The following is a 20,298-nucleotide window of genomic DNA, read 5'->3' on the forward strand; positions in this document are numbered from 1 at the left end:
ATAAAAAAATATAATTCCACTTTAACATTATGGGATATTGTGTGAAACCAGTGAAACAAAATCTTAATGTAATCCATTTTAAATTCAGGCGTGTGACTACTTTCTGAAGGCACTGCTGCACAAACAATGCTGATATACTCCACCACTGGTACCGGCCTGTATTAGAGAAAAAGTTTGCTAGCATGATTTGCCATATCTCAGTGAATTTAGATAATCCGCTAGCTAGCGATTAGCATTAGCGCCTAACACAATTTATTTAATGCATATTTGCAGCTTGCTAAGACCAACAAACTAGCATTTTTCAGAGAGAAAGTTACACAAATAGTATTATATAGAAAACATTTGGAATTATATTAAGAAGCAAAGTGGAAAGCTGTGCCGTTCTTTTTTGGAAAAATCTGTTGACTGAATGCTGTTTGGTCAATGCACGCAGAGTGAATCTCAAGCATACGGAGGAACGGCCTGCTTGAGTGACAGGGGGTGGGGCTTGGTGTGTGTGGGATTGGGAAGCGGCCAAAAGAGGAGAGACGGTGAGTGAACTCCGTCAACTCAAGCAACAAATCAAAAGTAAAGAAAATGGGTGTTAGAGACGGCTAGGTGGCGTTTCAAAAATATCGCTTCCTTTTGCGATATGGATATTGTGCATGTCAATATCACAATTTAGATAAACATTTGATTAATCGTGTAGCCCTAAGGAACTCGCACACCGTCCTCGCTGACCCTGTGATATAGAGCCTGTCTTCTGAGGGCGTGGGAACTAACCTCCACAGTCTGAGTTGGACCAGGTAAAAACAACAACATATTTTTATGTTTCAGTCAGTTGGCTTTTACAATGCTGTGAAATCCCAACTGCTCTCTATTGACCACAGTTTGTTCATGCACACCAATTATTGGTTGGTGGCTATGTGAGAAGAAGCGTATGCAATGCAGTCTCTCCTCGCCCATAGACCACATTCAAAACAAGTCCAAAAATGGAAGTAGCAATTGCAGATTGCCCCTTTAAGCATGGTACTGTATACCATACTGGTGTTATACAGGGCACATATGGACTAGTAGCTATGAGAGAGCAGCTAGGCCCTGAAGTGACAGACAGTCAGTCACACCTCTGCTGCTCTTCATGGTTCTCTGCTTCTCCCCAGAGTCCCTCAGCTCAGCTCACAACAAAGAGCAGGGGTTCTCAAACTTTTTGGGAACAGGGAGCCCTTTTGTGATAGCAAATTAAATCAGGGACCCTCTCATAACTGACTTGCCTAGTTAAATAAAGGTAAAATAAAAATAATAATCAGAACACAACTCGAGTGAGACAAACATAGCATAGGAGTTTGACTATGACTTCAGCAGTGCATCATGGCTGGATGAAAATGTTGCAGTTTTCAAGCTACTTTCCTACAATTGCATGTGCATTTGCAGGCCACAACAAAAAATAAATCAATTCACATTGTATTGGTCCAAAAATTAAACCAAGCCTAGTATCAAACAGTTCTTCTCCCTAAATTCCCTTTCCCCTCTGTCTCACTCATTCAAATCGCATCTCGACAACTCCCTCAAACACAAGCTACATTACTTGCAAAATGACAACAGTTTTATCACAAATTCAAAATGGCTGGTTGACTGAAGTAGGGAAATATGTGTTCCAACAATGAGCTGCAGTTTTGGAATAATTGCATCCAGTCTAATTTCCGTTTAGGCTACTTTGCAGTTGTCACTAGTAACCACATTTACAAAGTCAGATTTGGCATTATTTAGAAAAAAAATCCTGAAAACAAACATGAGCTTTTTGGTCTTAATTTAAGTTTAGGGTTATGCATAATGTTAGCAGTGTGGTTAAAGGTTTAAAATCAGATTTTAAGAAGACCCATTTTAGAAATTGGAGAGGTTTATGACTTTGTGCCTGTGGTAACTAGTGACGCACATACGTTGCAAACTGCTAGTGCCACTTAGAATTGGTTAACCTAGGCCAGGGGTCTCCAACCCTGTTCCTGGAGAGCTGTAGGTTTTTGCTCCAACGCCAGTTGTACCTAACCTGGTTCAGCTTATAAACCAGCTAATTATTAAAATACGGTCTGCTAGATTAGGGTGCGAGTCAAAAAAATACGGCCTACTCCCCAAATATGTTGTGGCCATAATTCATCCCCATGCAGTGTTCAATGTGGAATTGTTCATCCATTTAGAAAATTCCAAAGAGCAGGCAGAATAAACAACGTCTGTATATCGAACAGAAGGGAGATTTGGTTTGTAACCCTGAACAAATTGTCTTTCAACTTGAGCCCCGTTTCAAATTTTATTTATCCGTTATTTTACCAGGTAAGTTGACTGAAAACACGTTCTCATTTACAGAATAACTGTTCCAGATGCGAGATGCGTATTACTTAGCATTATTCTATTCTATTTTATTCTTATATATTAGATCATGCTTTTTACTAGAAAATAAGTGTGTCTTGACTGTGATAAGGGCTTGGAAAATAAGAGCGTCTTGTCAGCTAAATTAACAAAACATTATAGTTTCAATAAATTCATCTTAAATGGCACTTTTGTTTTCTGAATATATAGTACCAGTCAAAAGTTTGGACACCTACTTATTCCAGGGTTTTTTCTTTATTTTGACTATTATCTACAATGTAGAATAATAGTGAAGACATCCAAACTATGAAATAACAAATATGGAATCATGTAGTAACTAGAGGTCGACCGATTTAATCGGAATGGCCGATAAATCGGGGCCGATTTCAAGTTTTCATAACAATCGGAACTCGCTATTTTGGGCGCCGATTTGCCGATTTTTATATATATATATATATATATTTTTTTACACCTTTATTTAATCTTTATTTAGCTAGGCAAGTCAGTTAAGAACACATTCTTATTTTCAATGACGGCCTAGGAACGAGGCAGAACGACAGATTTTTAACCTTGTCAGCTCGGGGGATCCAATCTTGCAAACCTTACAGTTAATTAGTCCAATGCTCTAACACCTGATTACGTTGCACTCCACGAGGAGCCTGCCTGTTACGCGAACGCGTAAGCTAAGGTAAATTGCTAGCTAGCATTAAACTTATCTTATAAAAAACAATCAATCAATGACTGTCATTGCTCCAATGTGTACTTAACCATAAACATCAATGCCTTTCTTAAAATCAATACACAAGTATATATTTTTAAACCTGCATATTTAGCTAAACGAAATCCAGGTTAGCAGGCAATATTAACCAGGTGAAATTGTGTAATTTCTCTTGCGTTCATTGCACGCAGAGTCAGGGTATATGCAACAGTTTGGGCCGCCTGGCTCTTGCGAACTAATTTGCCAGAATTTTACGTAATTATGACATAACATTGAAGGTTGTGCAATGTAACAGGAATATTTAGACTCATGGATGCCACCCGTTAGATAAAATACGGAACGGAATAAACGTTTTGTTTTCGAGGGGATAGTTTCCGGATTAGTCAAAGGTATATGGTTTAGAGAGAAATAGTCAATGCGTTATAATTCCTGTAATAACTTGCGGCTGAACTTGAAAGGGGTTCCTTCGTTATTTTACCGTTCATGTCTTCCATAGAGAATGTCTTGATCTACTTCAAATAAGGTCTGTGTTTTGCGGAGGAGCAGACTGACAGGGGACCATGCAGACAAGCTCTGCTTTCTGCACTACAACCCAAAACTTCTTAACTGGGAATATTGAAGACCCATGAAAGCTGGTAGTTCGTTTTAACATATGTTCTCATGTTATTTGAGACTAAATTGATTTTATTTATCTATTATATTAAGTTAAAATAAAAGTGTTCATTCAGTATTGTTGCAATTGTCATTATTACAAAAATTAGTGTGTGTGTATGATATATATATATATATAAAATATTTAAAAAACGTCCGATTAAATCGGTATCGGCTTTTTATGTCCTCCAATAATCGGTATCGGCGTTGAAAAATCATAATCGGTCGACCTCTAGTAGTAACCCCAAAAAATCTTATATTTGAGATTCTTCAAAGTAGCCTCCCTTTGCCTTGATGACAGCTTTGCACACTCTTGGCATTCTCTCAACCAGCTTAATGAGAGTCACCTGGAATGTATTTCAATTAAAAGGTGTGCCTTGTTAAAAGATAATTTGTGGAATTTGTTTCATTCATAATGCGTCTGAGCCAATCAGTTGGGTTGTGACAAGGTAGGGGTGGTATACAGAAGATAGCCCTATTTGGTAAAAGACCAAGTCCATATTATGACAAGAACAGCTCAAACAAGCAAAGGGAAACGAAGGTCAGTCGATGCGGAAAATGTCAAGAACTTTGAAAGTTTTTTCAAGTGCAGTTGCAAAATGCCTCAAGCGCTATGATGAAACTGGCTCTCATGAGGACCGCCACAGGAAAGGAAGACCCAGAGTTACCTCTGCTGCAGAGGATTCATTAGAGTTACCAGCATCAGAAATTGCAGCCCAAATAAATGCTTCAGAGTTCAAGTAGGAGACACATCTCAACATCAACTGTTCAGAGGAGACTGTGTAAATCAGGCCTTTATGGTCGAATTGCTGAAAATAAACCACTACTAAAGGACAGCAATAATAAAAAGAGAATTGCTTGGGCCAAGAAACACGAGCAATGTACATTAGACCGGTGGAAATCTGTCCTTTGGTCTGATAAGTGCAAATTTTAGATTTTTGGTTCCAACCGCGGTGTCTTTGTGAGTTGGTGAACGGATGATCTCCGCATGTGTGGTTCCCACCGTGAAGCAAGGGGGTGGTGTGATGGTGCTTTGCTGGTGACACTAAGTGATTTATTTAGAATTCAAGGTACACTTAACCAGCATGGCTACCACAGCATTCTGCAGCAAAACACCATCCCATCTGGTTTGCGCTAAGTGGGACTATCATTTGTATTGCAACAGGACAATGACCCAACACACATCCAGGCTGTGTAAGGGCTATTTGACCAAGAAGGAGAGTGATGGAGTGCTGTATCAGATGACCAGGCCTCCACAATCACCCGACCTCAACCCAATTTGAGATGGTCTGGGATGAGTTGGAACAGCAGAGTGAAGGAAAAGCAGCCATCAAGTGCTCATCATATGTGGGAACTAGTTCAAGACTTTTGGAAAAGCATTCCAGGTGAAGCTGGTTGAGAGAATGCCAAGAGTGCGCAAACCTGTCAAGGCAAAGGGTGGCTACTTTGAAGAATCTAAAATACATTTTGAGTTGTTTAACACTTTTTTGGTTACTACATGATTCCATGTGTTTTTTCATAGTTTTGATGTCTTCACTATTATTCTACAATGTAGAAAATTGTCAAAATAAAGAAAAACCCTTGAATGTGTTGGTGTGTCCAAACTTTTTACTGGTACTGTATATGTGGCAATTTAGCAATTAGGATTCATTATCTGTAATGGTTATGATAAATTAGGCATCGTTGCGCACTGTTGGCATATAGATACACGAAGAAAAACATTTCCAGTGTGGGCCTTGTGTTCTAAAAATAGCTTTTTACATTTTTTTTATGTGAGTACTCAAACAGTCAAGAAATGTCAAATACCCATCCCTAACAAACACACACACACACACACACTGATCTGACAGAATTCTATACCTGCGATGACAATGTGCAGACAGACACACATGCAGAACACACAAAAACACACGGACGCAAATTGATCAACAGCCACAGATGCATAGCTATCCTGCAACCTTTAGTACTATCCTCTCTGTAAACTCCTCTCTCTAGTGTGAACAGCATCAGGACCCATCTGTATTGGCTCCTATCTGTTCCAGAGAGCTGGATGTAGTGTAGAACACACCTACTCAACCCACAGGAGGGACTGCACTGACACCACACCCCCCTACCCACCCGGAAATAACTGTTCCCCACAACCCACCCACCCACAGACTGACTGCCGTGCAAATCACACAGCTAAATGCTACCGACCTCCAACTGATGCAAAAGCACACTCTCCTCCTCTCTCTCACACTTTGCAAGCATGAGAGATGGAGCAGGAGAGCTTTTTCATTACACACACACACTGACTGAGTACTAGCACCAATACGGGAGTATGAGTCAACATCATTCATCAACAGTTTCTTCGCCTCTCAAATGAAGAGCAGTGAAAAGCATTTCTCAGCCAGAGCAATTGCCTATTGGAGCAGCACAGTTTTTCAACCCTGTATTATCCACTTGGCAAATAGAGTTCTTGGCTCGAGCAATTTCCTATTGGATCAAAATTTAGCAATTGTGATTTACTAGAATTGCCATGAGGAACTGTGCAACAGTACAGTGTCTCTCTGCAGCTAAATAACCAAGTTGTAATACTGAGTTCAGCTAGCTACCACAGTATACATTTTCCAGAAACACAACTTAACAGAACTTCACTTAACATAGTTTTAACACTCGGTTCTACAACCAAACAACTACGTTAGTCTACAAACAAACATCTAGTCAAACACATGCCAGAAAGCCAGGGAGCTCTAAGGGGGAAGCAGAGAGCAGGGTGAGATCTTTCCTCAAGGGATCAGAGCTAGATAGTTTATCCTTTTGGGGAGGTGGATGATCAGCGGCAAGGGCAGAGGGTCTCTCTCTCTGGCTCTCTCTCTCTCTATCTGTCTCCAGTACCAGTCGGAGGAAGCATGTGTTCCCAGCGGGAGCGTAGAGCACCACCACGCTGCTCCTTAGTTCCTCCGAGTTGAGCCAGGGTCCTCCCAGGAGAGGCACCTCCAGCCTGGGTTGACCTCCACCTGGCCCTCCTGCTGCGCTCCTCTTTCCCCGGCCCCCACCACCTCCACCCTGGTCCTCCTCCGTGTGGCGCAGCCATGGACCCCCTCGGGCCCCTGAACACCAGTCCCCCAACTGCAGGCAGTCCAAATTCATGGCTCATCTCATCTCCCGCAATCTCGACCCGCTGAACGCTTCTTATCCATGGCTCAGCTCAGCTAAGCTAAGCTCGAGCCCTGTTTGGCTCAACACTCTGTTTGTATGGCACCAGCACAGTACCCAGTAGCCAAGCCTGGCCCAGAGCAGCACAGGCTGGTTTGGTTGGGGTACAGCAGACAACCCAGTGAGCCCACAGAGCAGCCCTATGGTCCTACAGTCCAATGCCTACTGAAGTCAGCCGACCTCCAATCCCATTAAGCCGGAGTGGCAGGACGGATTAGTCGGCCCAGGGGGAACTAAAAATAAACACAACTCACGCTTCCTCCTCCTGCTCGCAGAGTCCTGAGCGCGCACACTGCACGCACCCACTTCCTGCGGAGAGCTGTCGACATGTCATTCGCCTCGCTACACGACACCAGCCGAGCGGTCGGCGGTCGGAATGGGAGTCAGGGCGCCAGGGTCTCCCATCCGTCTGCTCTCCCTCCCTCCACATTCTCTTCTCCCTCCCTACTCTGTCTCTCTCTCCCCCCCCCCCCCCCAATTCACCGGCTTCCTCCAGGCTTATGTAATCCTAATACCACACACACACACACACACACACACACACACACACACACACACACACACAAATATCAGCACCCATTAATGTGGTGATTATCAAATACTTCAATGTGCAGTGTCAGATACCAATATTCATGACTAAAACAGTGACAGTAGAAAACCCGCAGGTAGCAAAGCACAGTATAATGAAATTAGGGGCAAGCTGACCCAACCCTCTACAACTCATCTCCTCTCATCTGATCAACACTGAGCTGACAGCTGAATAAAACATAATTACACTGTAACAGAGAGAGGGGGAGAGAGAGAGCGGGAGCGTTAGAGAGAGAGACTGGATCTAGTATGAAATCGGTTTAATTAGTTGCATCCACCATAGAACTAGAAGCTATCGGAGCAAGCAGAGTATGGTACGGGTCTGTGGGCACGATAGTATAAACAGTGTTTTAATTATATTCCTTTCTGATCCACACGGTACGAGACGACTAATGCTTACCAGGAATTAAATCTCACACACATATAGCACATAGAGATCATGTGTGTGAATGCATACTGTATGTGTGTGTGTGTGTGTGTGTGTGTGTGTGTGTGTGTGTGTGTGTGTGTGTGTGTGTGTGTGTGTGTGTGTGTGTGTGTCTATGCGTACTGAATGTGTGTTTGTGTGTGTCTGTGCGCACTGCATGTGTGTGTGCATTTGTTGATTTTGTGTTTTATTGTCCGGATCTCTAGACAGAAGGTTAGGGGTGACCTGGAAAAAAATTACTCTGGGATTAAAGAGACATAAGCCAAATTCGAACGGCATTCGTATTACTAGAGATGTTGGTTATGTAATTATTTCCCCAGCATGTGTGTTTCAAGGAAATGGTTCGCAAGGGAATCGTTTTTCCAGACTTTTTTTTTTAAGGACTTTTAGCGACAGAAACCTGGAGGTTTTTATTCTAGGTGTAAAAATATTCAACATCATGTCTAGACAGTAATAAGCTACACTGATAACTTGTGCTTGGCTGCCAAATGTGTAGGTGTCCCCATAATATTTAAATTGAGGAAGTGTGATCATAATCTTTATTTTAGCGATCCACGGTAGATGTCTCTGCTAATGAAAAATCTCCCAATCCTGCTGATGTGAGCTGCTGAAAAACACACTGCAGTTGAGATGTGTTATGAGAAAATGAACCAGCCATTTGCAAAAAGTTTAGCTCAGTGGGGAATTGGGGATGCCCTGCTTTGAGATCTACTACCTACATTTACCGCTGGAGTTTCATTAAAGATGCACTATGCAGAAATCGGTCCGCCATTTCCTGGTTGCTCAAATTCTAATAGTTTGCCTATTTTCAGTTTGTGACAAAATAAGCAAGTATAGTGTAGAGCAGTGGTTCCCAAACTTTTATAGTCCCGTACCCCTTCAAACATTCAACCTCCAGCTGCGTACTCCCTCTAGCACCAGGGTCAGCGCACTCTCAAATGTTGTTTTTTGCCATCATTGTAAGCCTGCCCCACACACACACTATATGATACATTTATTTCACATAAGAATGCGTGTGAGTTTGTCACAACCCGGCTCGTGGGAAATGACGAACTCTTATAGGACCAGGGCACAAATAATAATATAATAATAATTATTATTCTTTATTTAGCCATCTTACATATAAAACCTTATTTGTTCATCAACAATTGTGAATAACTCACCACAGGTTAGTGAGAAGGGTGTGCTTGAAAGGATGCACATAACTCTGCAATGTTGGGTTGTACTGGAGAGAGTCTCCGTCTTAAATAATTTTCCACAAACAGTCTGTGCCTGTATTTAGTTCATGCTAGTGAGGGCCGAGAATCCACTCTCACATAGGTACGTGGTTGCTAAGGGCATCAGTGTCTTAAGAGCGCGATTTGCCAATTCAGGAAACTCTGAGCGCAGCCCAATCCAGAAATCTGGCAGTGGCTTCTGATTAAATTAAATTATCACATAACCGATTGTTGCAATTTCAATGAGGCTCTCTTCTTCAGATATCTGTAAGTGGACTGAGGCAGGGCATGAAAGGGATAACGAATCCAGTTGTTTGTGTCATCCATTTCGGGTAAGTACCTGCGTAATTGCGCACCCAACTCACTCAGGTGCTTCGCTATATCACATTTGACATTGTCCGTAAGCTTGTTCATTTGCACACAAAATCATACAATGATGGAAAGACCTGTGTGTTGTCCTTGTTAATGCAGACAGAGAAGAGCTCCAACTTCTTAATCGTAGCCTCAATTTTTTGTCCCGCACAATGAATATAGTTGCGGAGAGTCCCTGTAATCCTAGATTCAGATCATTCAGGCGAGAAAAAACATCACTAAGATTGGCCAGTCGTTTGAGAAACTCCTCATCATGCAAGCAGTCAGACAAGTGAAAAAGGTCAGTAACGAAAAGGTTAAGCTCGTCTCTCAATTCAAAAAAGTGTCAATATTTTGCCCCTTGATAACCAGCGTACCTCTGTATGTTTTAAAAGCGTTACATGGTCGCTGCCCATGTCATTGCATAATGCAGAAAATACACGAGAGTTCAGGGGCCTTGCTTTAAAGTTAACCTCTCTTGGGTAGGGGGCAGTATTTTGACGTCCGGATGAAAAGCGTGCCCAAAGTAAACTGCCTGCACAGAAGCTAGGATATGCATATAATTGGTAGATTTGGATAGAAAACACTCTGAAGTTTCTACAACTGTCAAAATGATGTCTGCGAGTATAACGAAACCCCGAGGACAAATCACCCCCCCCCCCCAAAAGAAGATTCCGCCTACCCCTATTTTCAATGGCTATCACTTTTATTATAAGGCCAAGTCCTCCCAGATTGCAGTTCCTAGTGTTTCCACTAGATGACAACAGTCTTTAGAAAGAGTTTCAGGCTGGTTTTTGGAAAACTACAATTTCTGGCTAATTTTTTCTAGGTGGCTCCCATTTTGGCTGTAGTGTTTCCAAGTGCGTGGAAGAGAGCGCGTTCTTTGGTATTTTTCTCCGGTAAGGACGATAACGATTCTCCGTCTTAAATTTGATCGTTTATTTACATATTAGGGTACCTAAGGTTTGATTATAAACATTGTTTGACTTGTTTGGAAAAGTTTATTAGTAACGTTTGGGATTCATTTTGTATGCATTTTGATGGAGGGAAACTGGGTGGATTATTGACTGAAGCGCGCCAGCTAAACTGAGTTTTTATGGATGTAAAGATGGACATTATTGAACAAAAGGACCATTTGTGATGTAACTGGGACCTTTTGGAGTGCCAACAGAAGAAGATCATCAAAGGTAAGGCATTTTTTATATCGCTATTTCTGACTTTCGTGTCGCACCTGCCTGGTTGAAATATGTTTTTCATGCGTTTGTATGCGGGGCGCTGTCCTCAGATAATCGCATGGTTTGCTTTCGCCGTAAAGCCTTTTTGAAATCTGACACGGCGGCTGGATTAACAAGAAGTTAAGCTTTATTTTGATGTATTACACTTGTGATTTTAAATATTTATAATACTGTAGTTTGAATTTGGCGCTCTGCAATTTCACTGGATGTTGCCCAGGTGGGAAGGTAGCATCCCACCTGCCCATAAGAAGTTAACCATTTTCACTGTAGTGTCCAAAACGTCTTTCAAGCTGTCAGGCATTCCCTTGGCAGCAAGAGCCTCTCGGTGGACTCCACTATGTCTCCCTGTCATGGCTTTTGCGCCATCAGTACACATAATTACATTACCCAAACAGTAAAACTAATCCCATCCGAATAAAGCTTAAGGCCATCTGTGTTTGTGTGAGTGCATGTCTTTCTTCATAGAGTTAAATCTTGATATTCTCCAACTATGCAAGCCAGAGAAATGGTCTAGCTCACTTTCTCTGAACCACCTTTTCTATTGTCTCTTATGCTAAATGCTCCATAAGACTTGCTTAAAGCATTCGTAGACTTGCTATAAGCAAGACCTGAACTAGACCGCTGTCATCAAGTTTGAGTCACTTCTACCATCTCTCTAAAATGGATGACACATCATCATAGCCTACAGTTAGTCAGGTGGCTTTAAATAATTTATACTGGAAACCAAAAAGTGCATCATAAGACATCAGCCTGCAGCATCTGAAGATTTAGAGCTTCTTCTCTGCTGTTTGAAGAAAAGTCAGTCTCTGAAAGTCTAACAGTTTATGTATTAATTGTATTTAACAGGGACAGTGCAAATTAATCAATCTCTTGCCAGAAATAGAATTACTGTTAGTTGATGCGAAACTGAAACTAAAATATCTACAGTATAGGCCAATCTACTGTACTTTCCTAAGTGATTAGGATATTACATGCTCATACCAACAAAACCCTCATCTACAGTGCATTCGGAAATTATTCAGACCACTTGTGTAAGGGCCGACGCCGGATAGGAGAAGCAGGTACGGGGAGTCAGACATTTATTCGGGAACAGACAAGGAAACAAGACAGGAACAGCGTTGGAACACGGGTAACACGGACATGAGACAATTAATCCCGAAGCCGGGAACAGAGCTTGGGAACAGACAGATATAGGGAAGGTAATAACACAAGTAATTGAGTCCACGTGAGTCCAATGATCGCTGATGCGTGTGACGGGCGGAAGGCAGGTGTGCGTACTGATGGTGGCTTGAGTGCGTAATGCTGGGGATCCTGGCGCCCTCGAGTGCCAGGGGGAGGAAGAGCGGGAGCAGGCGTGACACCTTGACCTTTTCCACATTTTGTTACGTAACATCCTTATTCTAAAATGTATAAAATAATTTTTTCCCTCATCAATCTACACCAGGTATTCCCAAACTGGGGTATGCGCAATGCCGTCGGAGGTACGCCTAATAAAAATCTGGTTCACATTTTCAAACGGTACATTTTATATTTTCCAACTGGGCTATACATTTGGGTGAGTTTTTCTTTTTTACTTGCTTGAGTAGCCTCGTTTCACTGCCAAAAATAAAATTAAACCATCCAGTGTACAGCAAAATAACACAATGTCAAATACAGGTAGCCTAGTCAAATAATTAACATCCAATCACATTAACCGTTACTCTCTCGCGGGAACCAATGCGCAGACATTTAGAAACGAAACATGACAATTTGAAAAATAAGTCACAGCAGTTTTTGAGCAGTAAGACATAAAAACAACAGATACCATTAATAAGAAGGGGCTAGAAGTGTCTTATATGGTGAGCTACCGAGTGGCTAGGAAAGGCAAGCCCCATACTATTGTGGAGGACTTAATTCTTACTGCTGCCGCGGATATGGCTGGGACAATTCTGGGGGAAAAGGAGAAAAAAAACTATACAGACAATGCCTTCATCAAACAACACTTTCACGACGCATCAGTGACACGGCAGGAGATGTTTTGAAACAATTACTGCTTTGCATACACGCCAGTGAATTACATGCATTACAGCTGGATGAGTCAACAGACGTGGCGGGCCTGGCACAACTCCTGGTATATGTCCGCTACGTTTATGGGGGGTCAATTAAGGAACAAATCCTCTTCTGGAAACCAGGACAACGTGAGAGGACATTTTTAAAGTACTGGACAGCTTTGTGACATCAAATGGACTTTGGTGGTCAAGATGTGTTGGTATCTGTACTGATGGCGCAAAAGCCATGACAGGGAGACATAGTGGAGTGGTAATGCGCGTAAAAGCAGTTGCTCCCGACGCCACTTGGGCACAGCAGGATCCACCGTGAGGCTCTTGCTGCCAAGGGAATGCTTGAAAGATGTTTTGGACACCACAGTAAACATTGTTTTTCTCGCCTGAATGATCTGAATCTAGGATTACAGGGACTCTCCGCAACTATATTCAATGTGTGGGACAAAATTGAGGCTATGATTAAGAAGTTGGAGCTCTTCTCTGTCAACACAGGTCTTAACATCATTGTATGATTCTTGTGTGCAAATGAACTCAAGCTTACGTACAATGTCAAATGTGATAAAGCGAAGCACCTGAGTGAGCTGGGTGTGCAATTACGCAGGTACTTTCCCGAAATGGACGACACAAACAACTGGATTCGTTATCCCTTTCATGCCCTGCCTCCAGTCCACGTACCGATATCTGAACAAGAGAGCCTCAACGAAATTGCAACAAGCGGTTATGTGAAAATTGAATTGAATCAGAAGCCACTGCCAGATTTCTGGATAGGGCTATGCTCAGAGTTTCTTGCCTTGGCAAATCATGCTGTTTCGACACTGATGCCCTTTGCAACCACGTACCTATGTGAGAGTGGATTCTCGGCCCTCACTAGCATGAACTAAATACAGGCACAGACTGTGTGTGGGAAATGATTTAAGACTGAGACTCTCTGCAATACAACCCAACATTGCAGAGTTATGTGCATCCATTCAAGCACACCCTTCTCATTAAACCGTGGTGAGTTATTCACAATGTTTGATGAACAAATAAGGTTTTATATGTAAGATGGCTAAATAAAGAGCAAAATTATTGATTATTGTTATTTGTGCACTGGTCCTATAAGAGCTCTTTGTCACAACCCGGCTCATGGGAAGTGACAAACGCACACTCATTCTTATGTTTATTAAATGTATCGTGTGTGGCAGGCTTACAATGATGGCAAAAAACAACATTTGAGAGTGCGCTGACCCTGGTGCTAGAGGGAGTACGCAGCTGGAGGTTGAATGATTGAAGGGGTACGGGCCTATAAAAAGTTTGGGAACCAATGCCACAATGAAAAAGAGAAAGAAAAAAAGTAAATATATAAAAATGAAATACCGTATTTACATAAGTATTCAGACCCTTTGCCATTAGATTTGAAATTGAGCTCAGGTGCATCCTGTTTCTACAACTTGATTGGAGTCCACTTGAAGTAAAATCAATTGAGTGGACATGATTTGGAAAGGCACACACCTGTCTATATAAGGTACCTCAATTGACAGTGCATGTCAGAGCATAAACCAAGCCATGAGGTCGAAGGAATTGTCCTAGAGCTCTGATTAAGGATTGTGTCGAGGCATAGATCTGGGGAAGGGTACCAACAAATTTCTGCTGCATTGAATCTAATCTCATTGCAACTCCCCTCCAAGTCTCCGACCACTACCTTGTATCCTTTTCCCTCTCGCTCTCATCCAACACTTCCCACACTGCCCCTACTCGGATGGTATCGCGCCGTCCCAACCTTCGCTCTCTCTCCCCCGCTACTCTCTCCTCTTCCATCCTATCATCTCTTCCCTCTGCTCAAACCTTCTCCAACCTATCTCCTGATTCTGCCTCCTCAACCCTCCTCTCCTCCCTTTCTGCATCCTTTGACTCTCTATGTCCCCTATCCTCCAGGCCGGCTCGGTCCTCCCCTCCTGCTCCGTGGCTCGACGACTCATTGCGAGCTCACAGAACAGGGCTCCGGGCAGCCGAGCGGAAATGGAGGAAAACTCGCCTCCCTGCGGACCTGGCATCCTTTCACTCCCTCCTCTCTACATTCTCCTCTTCTGTCTCTGCTGCTAAAGCCAATTTCTACCACTCTAAATTCCAAGCATCTGCCTCTAACCCTAGGAAGCTCTTTGCCACCTTCTCCTCCCTCCTGAATCCTCCTCCCCCTCCTCCTCCCTCTCTGCGGATGACTTCGTCAACCATTTTGAAAAGAAGGTCGACGACATCCGATCCTCGTTTGCTAAGTCAAACGACACCGCTGGTTCTGCTCACACTGCCCTACCCTGTGCTTTGACCTCTTTCTCCCCTCTCTCTCCAGATGAAATCTCGCGTCTTGTGACGGCCGGCCGCCCAACAACCTGCCCGCTTGACCCTATCCCCTCCTCTCTTCTCCAGACCATTTCCGGAGACCTTCTCCCTTACCTCACCTCGCTCATCAACTCATCCTTGACCGCTGGCTACGTCCCTTCCGTCTTCAAGAGAGCGAGAGTTGCACCCCTTCTGAAAAAAACTACACTCGATCCCTCCGATGTCAATAACTACAGACCAGTATCCCTTCTTTCTTTTCTCTCCAAAACTCTTGAACGTGCCGTCCTTGGCCAGCTCTCCTGCTATCTCTCTCAGAATGACCTTCTTGATCCAAATCAGTCAGGTTTCAAGACTAGTCATTCAACTGAGACTGCTCTTCTCTGTGTCACGGAGGCGCTCCGCACTGCTAAAGCTAACTCTCTCTCCTCTGCTCTCATCCTTCTAGACCTATCGGCTGCCTTTGATACTGTGAACCATCAGATCCTCCTCTCCACCCTCTCCGAGCTGGGCATCTCCGGCAAGGTCCACGCTTGGATTGCGTCCTACCTGACAGGTCGCTCCTACCAGGTGGCGTGGCGAGAATCTGTCTCCGCACCACGTGCTCTCACCACTGGTGTCCCCCAGGGCTCTGTTCTAGGCCCTCTCCTATTCTCGCTATACACCAAGTCACTTGGCTCTGTCATATCCTCACATGGTCTCTCCTATCATTGCTATGCAGACGACACACAATTAATCTTCTCCTTTCCCCCCTCTGATAACCAGGTGGTGAATCGCATCTCTGCATGTCTGGCAGACATATCAGTGTGGATGACGGATCACCACCTCAAGCTGAACCTCGGCAAGACGGAGCTGCTCTTCCTCCCGGGGAAGGACTGCCCGTTCCATGATCTCGCCATCACGGTTGACAACTCCATTGTGTCCTCCTCCCAGAGTGCTAAGAACCTTGGCGTGATCCTGGACAACACCCTGTCGTTCTCAACTAACATCAAGGCGGTGACCCGTTCCTGTAGGTTCATGCTCTACAACATTCGCAGAGTACGACCCTGCCTCACGCAGGAAGCGGCGCAGGTCCTAATCCAGGCACTTGTCATCTCCCGTCTGGATTACTGCAACTCGCTGTTGGCTGGGCTCCCTGCCTGTGCCATTAAACCCCTACAACTCATCCAGAACGCCGCAGCCCGTCTGGTGTTCAACTTTCCCAAGTTCTCTCACGTCACCCCGCTCCTCCGCTCTCTCCACTGGCTTCCAGTTGAAGCTCGCATCCGCTACTAGACCATGGTGCTTGCCTACGGAGCTGTGAGGGGAACGGCACCTCCGTACCTTCAGGCTCTGATCAGGCCCTACACCCAAACAAGGGCACTGCGTTCATCCACCTCTGGCCTGCTCGCCTCCCTACCTCTGAGGAAGTACAGTTCCCGCTCAGCCCAGTCAAAACTGTTCGCTGCTCTGGCACCCCAATGGTGGAACAAACTCCCTCACGACGCCAGGTCAGCGGAGTCAATCACCACCTTACGGAGACACCTGAAACCCCACCTCTTTAAGGAATACCTAGGATAGGATAAAGTAATCCTTCTAACCCCCCCCCCCCCCCCCTTAAAAGAGTTAGATGCACTATTGTAAAGTGGTTGTTCCACTGGATATCATAAGGTGAATGCACCAATTTGTAAGTCGCTCTGGATAAGAGCGTCTGCTAAATGACTTAAATGTAATGTAAATGTTGAAGGTCCCCACAAACGCTGTGGCATCAATCATTCTTAAAAGGAATAAGTTTGGAACCACCAAGACTTTTCCTAGAGCTGGCAGAGTTCCTCTGTGGAAATGTTAGAACCTTCCAGAACGACAACAGTCTCTGCAGCACTCCACCAATCAGGCCTTTATGGTAGATTGGACAGACTGAAGCCACTCCTCAGTAAAAGGCACATGACAGCCCACTTGGAGTTTGCCAAAAGGAACCTAAAGGACTCACAGACCATGAGAAACAAGATTCTCTGGTCTGATGAAAACAAGATTGAACTCTTTGGCCTGAACGCCAAGCGTGACGTCTGGAGGAAACCTGGCACCATACCTACAATGAAGCTTGGTGGTTGAAGCATCATGCTGTGGGGATGTTTTTCAGCGGCAGGGACTGGGAGACAAGCCAGGATCGAGGCAAAGATGAACGGCGCAAAGTACAGAGAGATCTTTGATGAAAACCTGCTCCAAAGCGCTCATGACCTAAGACTGGGGTGATAATTCACCTTCCAACAGGACAATGACCCTAAGCACACAGCCAAACCAACGCAGGAGTGGCTTCGGGACAAGTCTCTGAATGTCCTTGAGTGGCCCAGCCAGAGTCCGGACTTGAACCCGATCTAACATCTCTGTGCAGCGATGCTCCCCATCCGACCTGACAGAGCTTGAGAAGAATGGAAGAAACTCCCCAAATACAGGTGTGCCAAGCTTGTAGCGTCATACCCAAGAAGACTCGAGTCTGTTATCGCTGCCATAAGTGCTTCAACAAAGTACTGCGTAAAGGGTCTGAATACTTATGTAAATGCGATATCAGTTTTTATACATTTGCACAAATATCTTCAAAAATATCTTTCCACAATGTGGAAAATGTCAAGGGGTCTGAATACTTTCCAAATGCACTGTATATTACACACCCATACATTTTTAACTCTGTCCTCGCCTCTGCCCCCAGGTGATAAGGATAGGTAACAACACATCTGCCACGCTGATCCTCAACACTGGAGCTCCCCAGGGGTGTGTGCTCAGTCCCCTCCTGTACTCCCTGTTCACTCATGGCCGCACAGCAAGGAAGAAGCCACTGCTCCAAAACCGTCATGAAAAAGCCAGACTACGGTTGCAACTGCACATGGGGACAAAGATCGTACTTTTTGGAGAAATGTGCTGTGGTCTGATGAAACAAAAATAGAACTGTTTGGCCATAATGACTATTGTTATGTTTGGAGTGGCCATCACAAAGCCCTGACCTCAGTCCTATAGAAAATTTGTGGGCAGAACTGAAAAAGCGTGTGCGAGCAAGGAGGCCTACAAACCTGACTCAGTTACACCAGCTCTGTCAGGAGGAATGGGCCAAAGTTAACCTAAATTATTGTAGGAAGCTTGTGGAAGGCTACCCGAAACGTTTGACCCAAGTTGAACAATTTAAAGGCAATGCTACCAAATACTAATTGAGTGTATGTAAACTTCTGACCCACTGGGAATGTGATGAAAGAAATAAAAGCTGAAATAAATCATTCTCTCTCCTATTATTCTGACATTTCACATTTTTTTAATAAAGTGGTGACCATAACTGACCTAAGACAGGGCAATTTTACTGTGATTAAATGTCAGGAATTGTGAAAAACTGAGTTTAAATGTATTTGGCTAAGGTGTATGTAAACATCCGACTTCAACTGTACATACCAACCAGAAGCCATGGATTACAGGCAACATCCGCACTGAGCTAAAGGGTAGCGTTGCCACTTTCAAGGAGCGAGACTCTAACCCGGAAGTTTATAAGAAATCCTGCTATGCCCTCCGACGAATCATCAAACAGGCAAAGGGTCAATACAGGACTAAGATCGAATCGTACTACACCGGCTCTGACGCTCGTCGGATGTGGCAGGGCTTGCAAACCATTACAGACTACAAAGGGAAGCACAGCCGAGAGCTGCCCAATGACACGAGCCTACCAGACGAGCTAAACTACTTCTATGCTCGCTTCGAGGCAAATAACACTGAAACATGCATGAGAGCACCAGCTGTTTCGGAAGACTGTGATCACGCTCTCCGCAGTCGATGTGAGTAAGACCTTTAAACGGGTCAACATTCACGAGAGCCACACGGATTACCAGGACGTGTACTGCGAGCATGCGCTGACCAACTGGCAAGTGTCTTCACTGACATTTTCAACCTCTCCCTGTCCGAGTCTGTAATACCAACATGTTTTAAGCAGACCACCATAGTGCCTGTGCCCAAGAACAGTAAGGTAACCTGCCTAAATGACTACCGACCCGTAGCACTCACGTCTGTAGCCATGAAATGCTTTGAAAGGCTGGTCATGTCTCACATCAACACCATTATCCCAGAAACCCTAGACCCACTCCAATTTCATCGATCACGCGGATTGGAATATGTTCCGCATTGCGTCCAACAACAATATTGACGAATATGCTGATTCGGTGAGCGAGTTCATTAGGAAGTGCATTGACGATGTCGTACCCACAGCAACGATTAAAACATTCCCAAACCAGAAACCGTGGATTGACGGCAGCATTCGCGTGAAACTGAAAGCGCGAACCACTGCTTTTAACCAGGGCAAGGTGACCGGAAGCATGACCGAATACAAACAGTGTAGCTATTCTCTCCGCAAGGCAATCAAACAAGCTAAGTCCCAGTACAGAGACAAAATCGAGTCGCAATTCAACAGCTCAGACACAAGAGGTATGTGGCAGGGTCTACAGTCAATCACGGATTACAAAAAGAAAACCAGCCCCGTCGCGGACCAGGATGTCTTGCTCCCAGACAGGCTAAACAACTTTTTTGCCCGCTTTGAGGACAATACAGTGCCACTGACACGGCCCCCTACCAAAACCTGCGGGCTCTCCTTCACTGCAGCCGAGGTGAGTAAAACATTTAAACGTGTTAACCCTCGCAAGGCTGCAGGCCCAGACGGCATTCCCAGCCGCGTCCTCAGAGCATGCGCAGACCAGCTGGCTGGTGTGTTTACGGACATATTCAATCAATCCTTATCCCAGTCTGCTGTTCCCACATGCTTCAAGAGGGCCACCATTGTTCCTGTTCCCAAGAAAGCTAAGGTAACTGAGCTAAACGACTACCACCCCGTAGCACTCACTTCCGTCATCATGAAGTGCTTTGAGAGACTAGTCAAGGACCATATCACCTCCACCCTACCGGACACCCTAGACCCACTCCAATTTGCTTACCGACCCAATAGGTCCACAGACGACGCAATCGCAACCACACTGCACACTGCCCTAACCCATCTGGACAAGAGGAATACCCATGTGAGAATGCTGTTCATCGATTACAGCTCAGCATTTAACACCATAGTACCCTCCAAACTCGTCATCAAGCTCGAGACCCTGGGTCTCGACCCCGCCCTGTGCAACTGGGTCCTGGACTTCCTGACGGGCCGCCCCCAGGTGGTGAGGGTAGGTAACAACATCTCCACCCCGCTGATCCTCAACACTGGGGCCCCACAAGG

General features: G+C 44.5%; 1 protein-coding gene and 1 long non-coding RNA gene across 9 annotated transcripts in view; one reads left to right on the forward strand and one right to left on the reverse strand.

The window, feature by feature from the left end:
- Positions 1–20,298, reverse strand: part of LOC139576365 (tight junction protein ZO-2-like) — a 156,504-nt gene that overhangs the window by 41,277 nt on the left and 94,929 nt on the right. The window lies entirely within an intron of this gene.
- Positions 441–17,882, forward strand: LOC139576366 (uncharacterized). Its single transcript, XR_011675106.1, has 2 exons — positions 441–785; positions 17,767–17,882. It is a non-coding gene; the product is annotated as an uncharacterized lncRNA (long non-coding RNA).

This window comes from Salvelinus alpinus, chromosome 5, assembly GCF_045679555.1.
Source record: "Salvelinus alpinus chromosome 5, SLU_Salpinus.1, whole genome shotgun sequence".
Classification (NCBI taxonomy): domain Eukaryota; kingdom Metazoa; phylum Chordata; class Actinopteri; order Salmoniformes; family Salmonidae; genus Salvelinus; species Salvelinus alpinus.